We start from the raw sequence: 13,285 nt of genomic DNA, 5'->3' as shown, positions 1-13,285 counted from the left end.
AGTCTCATCCAGTACCATTAAGAGAGAATCTCTGTTCTCAAGATGTGAATCTCGAACTGGAGTAACAGGGACGGGGCATTGGAACATACCACTAGGATGACATCATGCTCTACCACAGGGTCAGAAAGGTTTAGAACAATGATTGACTAATTAATTGGCCAGTTTCCATTCAAACAAAGATTTAACTGCTGAGAGAGAGAGAGATTCATCTCAGGCCATTCATTCATCCTTAGTCCAACTGTGATACAGCTCTATGTAATGTTGGGCTCAGACACAGAAGGGTAAGTCCTCTCCTCTCCCATTCTCATCAGGGCAGGAAATGACATCATAAAGCATGGGAGTGATATAATCTCAGAGGCCCTAGTCTCTGTTCAGCCAGTCCATCTAATGAAGCCAATAGCTAGCCCTCTGTTGAGACCGTATATAATCTTTACTAAAATAAGAGTTATTAAGCAAAAAACACTACAGTCTTGTCACAGATCATTTGTAAGACCGAGGAATGGTAAATGTAAAATCTTATTTTTTTTCTGCTGTTATCAAAGTGAAGTAGAAAGCAACACTAAATATCTTCAATGGAGAGAAAGAAAACAACTCTTCCATCCCCTTTTCTGGCTGGTAGGCGGGCTGGTAAACTGTTGAATGACAAAGTTCCTTATCGGGCGTTAGATAAGAGGAGGTCACAGCCTCACAGAGATAGCGACAGAGCTACAGAGGAAGAAAGACAGCCTTTGTTACCACTCCATTTCAGCCAAGCAGGGCTGTCAACAAAGCAGCTTTTGCCAGCTTTCCAGAGAGTGAGGAGATTTCCATAAATCCATTCCTCCATTCAGTAGGATGTGGAAACTACAGTACTGTATGAATGAGGAGGTGATCTGCAGCCAAATTGCAACATACTATGTCAGTATAGTGTATCCATGGATGGGACTGCATCTTCAGAGTGTTCTAGAGAATTCTTTGATCTCAATGCAGAAGAACGTCCTCCCTGCATTCGAAAACACCCATCACATCTGATTATGTTTGTGACTGACTAAAATGTCCATTAAACGTCCATTTATGCAGCATTGTGCAGTCATAACAGCATGTGTTGCTGCAGTGATTAATAATTCAGACTTTGACATTTACAGTTTGGTTCATTTGGCATGTTTTCCCGGAGCAGAAGAGTAGTTAGTTATGGGAATCAGCACATATCCTCCATAATTACATCTGACTGTGTGTGTGTGTGTGTGTGTGTGTGTGTGTGTGTGTGTGTGTGTGTGTGTGTGTGTGTGTGCATTGCATGTGTGTGATCCGAACGAGTCGGACTAACCTGCTGCTGCCGTCGTTCAGAGTTAATTAGAGGGTTTAATATAGACACCAGCTGCTGCTCAACATCTAATCACCAACAACTACACACACAGACAGAGGAGGGGTCGGACACTGCAGTAAGACCCTGGCTGAATCCCAAATCACCCTCATCCCCTCACAAGTGTGAAAGCTGAGGGAGTGAAAATGATCGAGGGTGTAGATAGGGGCTAATTAGACCCTCCTTTAGCCACTTTGACCAATCCAGCAAGGCTGCAGGTTTCAGAGTGAAGTCCAATCCCGACACGCACTGCGATATGTTTGGAGTTTGTACAATTGAATACAAAAGAATGGAGAGGCGTGCCTAATTATACTGTACGCCACGTGCATTTGCTAATGTCTGATTTCGAGACTTGACACGTAACAGATGAAACACCTCTCAAATTAAATGTTTAACTGTTACTGAGGTTTAAATCTTGCAAAACGACATGGGGTACTTGTTAATTTGAATTTCATGCTTGTTTTATTTGTAAGTGGAACATGATTTGCATCATTCAAGTCACGTGTGTGTCCCGAAGTTGTTTAATTATTGATCCTCTTGCCACTCTCTGAAAATGTATTATTTTTTATTGTGACTGTAAGTAGTGTTAGCTAGGGCTGTACCTGCACCAAAAACATTATTTTTAAATAGTGAGCCAACATGTTTTCAGCACTTGTATTTCCTTGACTGTTTGAAAAACATTGTCTCATGGCTCTCTCTTGTCTCTCTGCAGCAGACATGTAGTAAGCAATATTTTGTGAACATCAAATCACAGTATCTAATTGCAATCAAATGAAATTGTATTTGTCACATGCGCCGAATACAACAGGTGAAATGCTTACTTACAAGCCCTTAACCAAAATGCAGTTCAAGAAATAGAATTAAGAAAATATTTACTTTAATAAAGTAAAAAAATTGTATTATATCCAAAAGTAACACAAGAAAATTACATAATAACGAGGCTATGTACAGCGGGTACCGGTACCTAGTCAATGTGTGGGGGTACAGGTTAGTCGAGATCATTTGTAAAGTGACTATGGATAGATAATAAACAACGAGTAGTAGTATGGGGGGGGGTCAATGTAAATAGTCCAGGTGGCCATTTGATTAATTGTTCAGCAGTTTTATGGCATGGGGGTAGAAGCTGTTACAGTTTTTTCCAATTGCTAACACACTAAAATGACATGCACAGCACAATTATTTAAACTGACACACAGAGAGCAAAACCTCTTCTCAGGTCTACAAAAGTCTAAACACATTTTCTGCTTTACACACATTTTGCAATTCAAAATGGCACTTTTTAAATGCACTGCACACGGTTCTCTGCATAAGACAAAACAATCTGACATAAAGTCACATGTTTGTCATTTCAAAACACTGCCATTCAAAATGACACTACATGAGCTAATTGGCCAATACATGTGCCACCTGGCCAAACACCTCAATGGTTAATTGTTACCACTTCAATCAGGAAGTAAGCATTATGAAAAGACCACAGGTGAGCACGTTTTGTTTTACAACAACAATGGAAGCCGTTGCAGAGAGAGGAAGAGGAAGAGGGAGGGGGAGAATGAGAGGGGGAGGAAGAGTGAGAGGTAGGGGTAGAGCTGGTAGAGGAGTTCATGGCCAAAGAAGACAACAACTTTCAAATGAAATCAGAGCAACCTTAGTTGATCATGTCATCAACCATGGGCTGACAATGCGAGAGGCTGCACAGAGAGTGCAGCCCAACTTGAGCCGTTTTACTGTCGCCTGTGTCATCCGGACATTTAGACTGGAGTACAGGTATGTAACCAACATTTCTTTCACACTATATAGTACACCCCATGTCATAGTGTATCAGTTGGGTGACACCTGTTAACTTCATGAATGGCTGATGTCATACACTAACTGCACAAATTTCCTGTAGAATTTACTCTACTGTGGAGGAAATATCTTCAGGCTGCATTGTCCAAGCCCTATATTTTTGTTTTTTTGTTTTTCTAAAGGACTGAGAGATGCAACCATGGTGGAGGAAGGGGCCAAATGTTCACCGGGGTACAGGAAGCTGCCATTGTAAACTTGGTTTTGGAAAATAATGAAATCAGATTACAAGAAATTCAAAGCCACATCATCCAAGACAACACCCTATTCAACAACATTCAACGAGTCAGTCTGTTCACATTGGCTCACATTCTCAAGCGAAACCAAATCATAATGAAACAACTTTATAAGGTGCCGTTTGAGAGAAACTCTCAGAGAAACAAAGAGGTAAGACGAGCATATGTGGATGTAAGTACAATATTGACTGCAGTACACTACACGCAACATTGTTTCCCAGTGTACTGGATAACTCCATATTGACTGCTTTTGTTCTTTGTTTTCAGGGAGTACTGGAAATGGATGCTCATGCAAATCCACATGAGTTCATCTTTATAGATGAGGCTGGGTTCAACCTAGCAAAGACCAGAAGAAGGGGGAGAAACGTCATTGGCCACAGAGCCATTATAGATGTTCCTGGTCAACGTGGTGGAAACATCACAATGTGCGCTGCCATCTCCAATACGCATGGTGTCCTCCACCGTCATGCCAACCTTGGACCATACAACACAGCCCATATTCTCACATTTCTGGACAGACTCCACAACATTCTCATACCACCAGAGCGTATGAATGATGCAGACCATCAAAGAACCCGGTACGTTGTAGTATGGGACAACATGAGCTTTCATCGTGCAGCCCCAGTCCAAAACTGGTTTGCTGACCCCCCACCATTTCTCGTGCAATACCTCCCACCATACTCACCATTTCTGAACCCCATAGAATAGTTACTTTCGGCATGGTGGTGGAAGGTATACGACCGGCAGCCCTTTGTGCGCATGCCTCTTGTGCAGGCTATGGAAGAGGCATGTGATGAGATTGATGTGGGTGCGATTCAGGGATGGAAGCACTCAAGGTGCTTCTTTCCTCGATGTCTGGCAAGGGAAGATATTGCCTGTGATGTGGACGAGGCGTTGTGGCCAGACCCATCTGTGCCGCAAGATGCTGCCTAATTATTTTTCTTGCCTCTTTTTTTTTTCTATATATTTTTTTTCTCAGTTTACTGTTTTTTTGTGAGCATATTTTTGTTCAGTCAATGTAAATATATCTGCTGTGCACATGTTGCACTGAGTTGTTTGGTGAAAAATAAAAAATAAAATGTTTCAACAGCATGTGTATCTGCAAATATTTCTGTGCATCGAAGAATTTTCTACAATTTGAACTATTTTAGAATTATGGCAAAGCATACTAAAGATGAGAGTGCTTTTCATTATGCCCAACAGTGTGTAGTTGGTTAGACAAAAATCTGGTAATATGAATGAAGTGTGTGCCATTTCGTGCAAACGTTTGATATTGATAATGCTATATGTAGTTTTGGTTGCAGTGCTTCATTTTGCAGGATCTATGAGGTATTTTGCAGTTTGGGTGTGTGGTTTTGTGAATTGTGTTAAGTATTTTGATAAAACCAGCCTAGTTTGCAAAATTGTGTCTTAGCAATTGGGAAAAACTGTAAGGAGCCTTTTGGTCCTAGACTTGGTGCTCCGGTACCGCTTACATATAGAACTGTGAGAATCGCGCACCTAAAATCTTAAAAGAAAAGGTGCTACAGTGCTTTCAGAAAGTTGCAACGATGTACGCTGAGAATCGGGAAGCAAGTTCAGGGAGTGAATAAATGTAATAAATAAACGAGCATGAACAAAACAAGAAACACTAACAGTGCACCGACATGAAACACATACAGAAACAATATGCCTGGGGAAGGAACCAAAGGGAGTGACATAAATAGGGCAGGTAATCAAGGAGGTGATGGAGTCCAGGTGAGTGTCTGGTGTGGCTGACGATGGTGACAGGTGTGCGTAATAATCAGCAGTCCGGTGACCTAGAGGCCAGAGAAGGAGTATACATGACAAAAGTATTCACACTCTGTCATGTTGTGCGCTACTGGTATAGAAGTCAGATGCAAGAGAGCAGAGAGTTGTGATCAGGCACACACTTTATTTGGCAGAAGCAACAGACGGACGCAACTGCGTCAAAAAACCTCCAGCCAATGGCAAAAGTGAAAAGCGTGAACAACAGTCACAATGAATCAAATGTTTAACAATACACATGCTACGGATTAAACACGGTACGCGGGGAAAAACCAGCCTGGCGCGTCACACAAAACACGTAACAAAAATAATTCCACACAAAGACCTGGGGAAAGCAGAGGGAATATATATGTAGTGTGATTAGGGAATGTAAACCAGGTGTGCGGGAAAACAAGACAAAACACATGGAACAATGGAAAGTGGAAAGGAGAGGAGCCGACTTCGGCGGAAGTCGTGACACACTCCTTGACTTATTCCACATTTTGTTGTGTTAGAAAGTGGGATTATAATTGATTGAAATGGCATTTTTGTTGGGGTGTAGGGGGCAGTATTTTCACGGCCCGATGAAAAACGTACCCAATTTAAACAGGTTACTACTCTGGCCCAGAAACTAGAATATGCATATTATTAGTAGATTTGGATAGAAAACACTCTGAAGTTTCTAAAACTGTTTGATTAGTGTCTGTGAGTATAACAGAACTCATATCGCAGGCAAAAACCTGAGAAAAATCCAAGCAGGAAGTGGAAAGTCTGAGAATTGTAGTTCTTCTTTTGATTCTCTATCGAAACTACAGTGTCTGTGGGGTGACGTTGCACTTCCTAAGGCTTCCATTGGCTGTCAACAGCCTTCAGAAAGTGGTTTGAGCATTCTCCTGTCACTGGGCAGATAATAGGAGCTCAGTTACTGAGTGGTCTGCCTGGCAACAAAGGGATTGGATATGCGCGGTCATGCGAGCGCGCCGTTCCTTCTTTTTCTTCTTGAATGAATATGCTATTGTCCGGTTGGAATATTATCGCAATTTTACATAAAAAATACCAGTGAGATTGATTTTAAACAGCGTTTAACATGCTTCTAAGTACGGTAATGGAAAATTTTGACTTTTCGTCTCTGGTTCCGCGCACGAACAAAACGGAGGTATTTGTAAATAAATATGGATTATTTCGAACAAAAACAACATTTCTTGTGGAAGTAGCAGTCCTGGGAGTGCATTCTGACGAAGATCAGCAAAGGTAAGAGAATATTTCTAATACTAATTCTGAGTTTAGGTTGCCCCGAACTTGGCGGGTGTCTGTATAGCTTGCTGTGATGGCTGAGCTATGTACTCGCTAGCGTCCCACGTAGCCCATAGAAGTTAAACAAAATACTCTGTAAAGTCAAGGTGGAAGGAAAATATAAATATTTGTAAAAATCAATATAAAAAATAAAATAATTCAACACCCATACATGTTAGAATTTTGGCAACGATTACAGCTGTGAGTCTTGCTGGGTAAATCTCTAAGAGCTTTCCAGATTTGGCCTTGTGTTTTAGGTTATTGTTCTGCTGAAAGTTGAATTAATCTCCCAGTGTCTGCTGTAAAGCAGACTGAATCAGGATTTCCTCTAGGATTTTACCTGTGTTTTTCTGACCATAATTATATCCTCCTGATTCCTGCTTACAAGCAAACACTGAAGCAGGAAGCACCAGTGACTCGGTCAATAAGAAAGTGGGGACGATGGACGGGGTCATGTACCATCAAATCTTGGGTGAGAACCTCCTTCCCTCAGCCAGGGCATTGAAAATGGGTCGTGGATGGGTATTCCAGCATGACAATGACCCAAAACACACGGCCAAAGCAACAAAGGAGTGGCTCAAGAAGAAGCACATTAAGGTCCTGGAGTGGCCTAGCCAGTCTCCAGACCTTAATCCCATAAAAAATCTGTGGAGGGAGCTGAAGGTTCGAGTTGCCAAACGTCAGCCTCGAAACCTTAATGACTTGGAGAAGATCTGCAAAGAGGCGTGGGACAAAATCCCTCCTGAGATGTGTGCAAACCTGGTGGCCAACTACAAGAAACGTCTGACTTCTGTAATTGCCAACAAGAGTTTTGCCACCAAGTACTAAGTCATGTTTTGCAGAGGGGTCAAATACTTATTTCCCTCATTTAAATGCAAATCAATTCATAACATTTTTGACATGTGTTTTTCTGGATATTTTTGTTGTTATTCTGTCTCTCACTGTTCAAATAAACCTACCATTAAAATTACAGACTGATCATTTCTTTGTCAGTGGGCAAACGTACAAAATCAGCAGATGATCAAATACTTTTTCCCCTCACTGTAGTTCACATATTCTAAGTCAGAATCGTCCAGAGTAGTGATGCTAGACGGGCGGACAGGTGCGGGCAGCGATCGTTTGAAGAGCATGCATTTAGTTTTACTTGCATTTAAGAGCAGTTGGACGCCACGGAAGGAGAGTTGTATGGCATTGAAGCTCGTCTGGAGGTTAGTTAACACAGTGTCCAAAGAAGGGCCAGAAGTATACAGAATGGTGTTGTCTGCGTAGAGGTGGATCAGAGAATCACCAGAAGCAAGAGCGATATCATTGATGTACGCAGAGAAAAGAGTCGGCCCGAGAATTGAACCCTGTGGCACCCCCATAGAGACTGCCAGTTGTCCGGACAAGACGCCCTCCGATTTGACACACTGAACTCTGTCTGAGAAGTAGTTGGTGAACCAGGCGAGGCAGTCATTTGAGAAACCAAGGCTGTTGAGTCTGCCGATTAGAATGTGGTGATAACAGAGTCGAAAGCCTTGGCCAGGTCAATGAATACGGCTGCACAGTATTGTCTTTTATCGATGGCGGTTAGGATATCATTTAGGACCTTGAGTGTGGCTGAGGAGACCAGCTCGGAATCCAGATTGCATAGCAGAGAAGGTACGGAGGGATTCGAAATGGTCGGTGATCTGTTTGTTAACTTGGCTTTCAAAAAGAGCTAAGAAAGGCAGTTTAGGATAGGTATAGGTCTGTAACAGTTTGGGTCTAGAATATCTCCCCCTTTGAAGAGGGGGATGACCGCGGCAGCTTTCCAATCTTTGGGGATCTCAGACGATACGAAAGAGAGGCTGAACAGGATAGTAATAGTGGTTTTGCATCCATTGCGGCGGATAATTTCAGAAAGAGAGGGTTCAGATTGTCTAGCCCAGCTGATTTGTAGGGGTCCAGATTTTGCCGTTTTTTCAGAACATCAGCTATCTGCATTTGGGTGAATGAGAAATGGGGGAGGGTTGTGCAAGTTGCTGTGGGGGGTGCAGAGCTGTTGACTGGGGGAGGGGTAGCCAGGTGGAAAGCATGGCTAGCTGTAGAAAAATGCTTCTTGAAATTCTCAATTATAGTGGATTTATCGGTGGTGACAGTAATTCCTAGCCTCAGTGCAGTGGGCAGCTGGGAGGAGGTGCTCTTACTCTCCATGGACTTTACAGTGTCCCAGACCTTTTTGGAGTTTGTGCTACAGGATGCAAATTGCATTACAAGCATTCCCATAACATTATGCAGTTACCACTATGCTTGAAAAAATGGAAAGTGGTACTCAGTAATGTGAATAAAGGATTTGGAGACAGGCGCAGGAATACACAGTAGGGGTTTTTAATACACCCAAAACAAACACATATACAAATACACTGGGCTGTACCCAAACAAAAGAACAAGGGTAAACCTCGTTGAACGACACGGGACGATACCCGTAATACAAAATATATAAAGCTGGCAGCATAACAGCTGCACCAACGCATAGGTACTCACACGACCAACGGACATGGGAACAATAACTGACAAAGACAGAGGGAACAGAGGGCACATATATAACATACTAATCAGGGGGAATAGAGGACAGGTGTGCGTGATGAAAGTTCCGGAGGGATCCGTGACAGTACCCTCCCCCGACACGCTGCACCAGCAGCGCAACGACACCGGCCTCGAGGACGATCACAGGAACGCAGTGCGGGTCGATCAGGACCCGATGCAGCTGCCAAAGTTGTGTCGTCGTCGGACGGACCAGCAGCAGTGGTGTCGGACGGACCAGTTGTGGCGGCGTCGGACAGGCCAGTTCTGGCTGCTGAAGTGGCGCCGTCGGATGGACCCGTAGTGGCAACGTCGGACGGCCCAGTAGCAGCTGCCGAAATTGCAGCGGCGCCAGACAGACCAGTCACAGCGTCGTCAGACGGGCCATTCCCGCTGTCTCCCTCAATGGTCAATTATTCTGTCACGTTGGCATAAAGGATCGGGAGACAGACGCAGGAATGTGTAATATATATTTTTTAATTGTAAGCAAATTACGGCGTGCCGTGTAAAGGCACGGGGACGAAGACCAAACAAACACGTAACAAAACACAGGGTTTAAACCCAAACAAAAGAGCAAGTAGTACCTCGAATAAATAACACACGCGCACAATGATACCACACGGGACGAGACCCGTAATCATCTGCGCAATCCACAATGGCACGAAAGCCAAAACACACAGCACAGGTACTCACACGCACCAACGGACATAGTAACAATAATCAACCCCCCAAATGGAAACCAAAGGGAACATATATACAAATACTAATCATTGGGAAAAGGGGACAGGTGTGCGTGATGAAAGTTCCGGAGGGATCCGTGACACTGTCAATTAAGTTAGTATTGTGAAGTACCTACAATGTTGTTGATCCAACCTCAAATTTCTCCTGTCAAAGGCATTAAATTATCTAAATGTTTTAAAGTTACCATTGGCCTTCATCTCTGGCAACTGAGTTAGGAACGATGCCTGTATCTTTGTAGTGACTGGGTGTATTGATACACCATCTAAAGAGTAATTAATAACTTCACAATGCTCATTCAATGTCTGCTTTTTATTTTTACCCATCTACCAATAGGTGCCCTTCTTTGCGAGACATTGGAAAACCGCTGTGTTTGAATCTGTATTTGAAATTCACTGCTAGACTGAGGGACTTCACAGATAATTGTATGTGTGGGGTGCAGAGATGAGGTAGTTGTAAAAATAAAATATGTTAAACACTATTATTGCACACAAAGCGAATATATGCAACTTATTATGTGACTTGTTAAGCAAATTTTTACTCCTGAACTTATTTAGGCTTGCCATAACAAAGGGGTTGAATACATATTAACTCAAAACATTTTTTATTAATTTGTAAAACTTTCAAAAAACATCCTTCCACTTTGACATTATGGGGTATTGTGTGTAGGCCAGTGACAAATCTCAATTTCATCCATTTTAAATTCATCTGTATCGCAACAAAGTGCTGAAAAAGTCAAGGGGTGTGAATACTTTCTGAACCAAAAAGGGTTCTTAGGAGAACCCTTTGAATAACCGCTTTTGGTTCCAGGTTGAACCCTTTCCAAAGAGGGTGGAACCCAAAATATTTCTACCTGGAACAAAAAGGGTTATTTTATGGAGACAGCCGCAGAACCCTTTTGGAACCCTTTTTTCTAAGAGTGTAAGTATCGTGATAACATTGTATGGTTAGGTCCCTGGCAATTCCCAGCCCTAGAAGTCACCTTCAGAGTTTCGTCAGCAACACCTGACAACAGAGGGCCCTCTGATCGAGTTGGTAGGAGCGAGGGGAGAGGGGCAGGTTTGAGATTCACCGCCGATACACCTCTCCCTTAACCACAATTACTATTTCACACGATTGCCCCACTCTCACACACTCCTAATTTTTTCTCTCTCTCCATCCCTCTCCTTCACTCCTTATCTCTCATCCTCCTTCCTTCTCTCTCTTCCTCATCCTTCCCTACATCCATGTCTCTCTCACTCACCATCTCCTCTCTCTCTCTCTAACTCTCAACCTTTCTCTCTCAACCTCTCTGTCTCTCTCGCTCTCCTTTTCTCACCTGCCACAGTACTCCCACATACCACTTCCTTTCATGACCTCCCAAAAATGTCAGAGCAAGACTCTATGGGCCTCTCTGGACTCTGTAGAGTGAACAGACTGGCTGGCACGCACCCCACACACATGCAAATGTTCACACACACACACACACACACACACACACAGCCAGCCAGACAACCACTCTTCCTCTCATAATGAGCCTCCAAATAGCAGAGCTGTCTAAATTGAGAAAAGAAAGAGTGCTTATTCGATCGGAGATGAAAGGTGATATTTCCTCCTTTCCAAAGGTCAACAGAGATCATTGTGTTTCTTTCCCCTAACCTTCTCCTTTCAAAAAAGGGCCGATCATTAAACACAATATTTACCTTGACATTTGAGACTTTTTCCAAATTGTTTTGAACTGTAAGAGAAAATGTGAGACAAAACAAGAGCGAGGTCGAGTTTTTTTCTCTAACTAAATGTCGAATGTAATCAGTTTAAATGAATACTATGAAAGTATGTTATCTTTATACTAGCCCCTTATTGCTTTACCTGCTGAACCCAGAACATAATAACCAGACTGAAGCATGGTTGTCTTCCATACCATTACCCTCCTTATGCCTTATTTCCCCTCACAGCATCTAATCCCTATGAAGTGCACTATTATACTTCATAGGGCTCTGGTCAAAAGTAGTGCACTATGTAGGGAATAGAGTGCCATTTGGGACGGATTTTAGCTACCAGTCAGCAGTTCATTGCCTTTTCCTCTCTGCGCAGCACTAACCTAGTCTGAGCTCTGAAACATATGGGAGCGCTCCAACAGCCGTCAACATGATCGATGTGACATCACATCCGCCAGTCATCATCGCCACACGACGCCGCTAACAACGGGACGGAAGCTTGCCTAACAACGGGGGAGACAGGTCATACTGTTCATGCCACATTTGCATTTTAATGTCTCAGCAATATTTAATCCATTAGGTATCCTCCTGGGCCTATTGAGGGAAAGGTAATTCGCTAGCGAATGGCTGGATTAACGACAGTTGGATTATACCAATGTTATTCACGATGAGACAGGAGATGGTGGGTTTGAACACCAGGACTGACACTCAGAGGCTTCACACTGGCAGGACTCATACATCCACAACCATCTCATACAGTATTAGCCTGGTCGCAGATCTGTTAGTGATGTTTTGGCAACTCCTATGTTTGAGTTGGCAAAACAGCACAAACTGATCTTGGACCAGTCTAATCATGTATGGATTCTTACTCACACAAACTAAGCTAGCCATAGCATCATTCAACTATACACTAATCCTGTATGAAGTTCCAAGATTATAACAGCTAGCTGGAGTAACATTACAGCCAAATATGAGTGATGGTTAAAAACGGAGAGCGCTAATATTCTCAGATTAGCACTAATCTTAGATTGAGAAAAAACAGAGTACCTCGTAGCTAACGCTTCTTAGATTAACCAGGGGAGAGTGATAAATAGCTGACCGCCTGTCAGAGTCTTGAAGCTTTCAGATGAGCCATCATCCTCAGATTGGGAAATAGCTGACCTAACCCCTGCAGGCTAACACCCCCAGATTAGCTGGCCGTCAATACTCAGACTGACAGAAGCACAGAAACATGGCTGCTGCTGCTGCTGAAAAGTCAAGCCATCGTCACCAGTCATTCAGGCTTACGGCTGCATCAAAGTATCTTCTAGGAGAATGTACACTGATCATGAGAAGTGAATGAGTTTAGAAGAAGTGTGAACTCGTCTTTAATCTTAACCGGAATTAGATTGAGTTAATGGGTTAATAGCAGAGGATGCACACAAGCATGTAGGCAAACACACACACACACACACACACACACACACACACACACACACACACACACACACACACACACACACACACACACACACACACACACACACACACACACACACACACACACACACACACACACACACACACACACACACACACACACACACACACACACACACACACACACACACACAAACTCACACACACACTTCCCTTATAAAGTGAAATGAGTAATGATGTTGGCTCTATATTTCTCCCCACCCTAGTGTGCCCTGTGAGGGGGTGGAGCAGGAGTGATGTAGCGTTGGCAGAAGGAAGACGGTTCCTCCCAGCTTCCCCCCTGGGCCGCTCTGGAGAGAGGAGGATAGAGGGGTGTTCAAGGGTATCTGTCAATATCTTACTCTACT

At 43.2% G+C, this 13,285-nt stretch overlaps 1 protein-coding gene across 5 annotated transcripts in view; it reads right to left on the bottom strand.

Annotated features, from left to right (window-relative positions):
- LOC106579405 (cyclin-dependent kinase 14) overlaps positions 1 to 13,285 on the bottom strand; it is a 215,627-nt gene that overhangs the window by 180,519 nt on the left and 21,823 nt on the right. The window lies entirely within an intron of this gene.

This window comes from Salmo salar, chromosome ssa02 (assembly GCF_905237065.1).
Source record: "Salmo salar chromosome ssa02, Ssal_v3.1, whole genome shotgun sequence".
NCBI lineage: Eukaryota > Metazoa > Chordata > Actinopteri > Salmoniformes > Salmonidae > Salmo > Salmo salar.
This window is presented reverse-complemented; position numbering and strand designations above follow the sequence as displayed.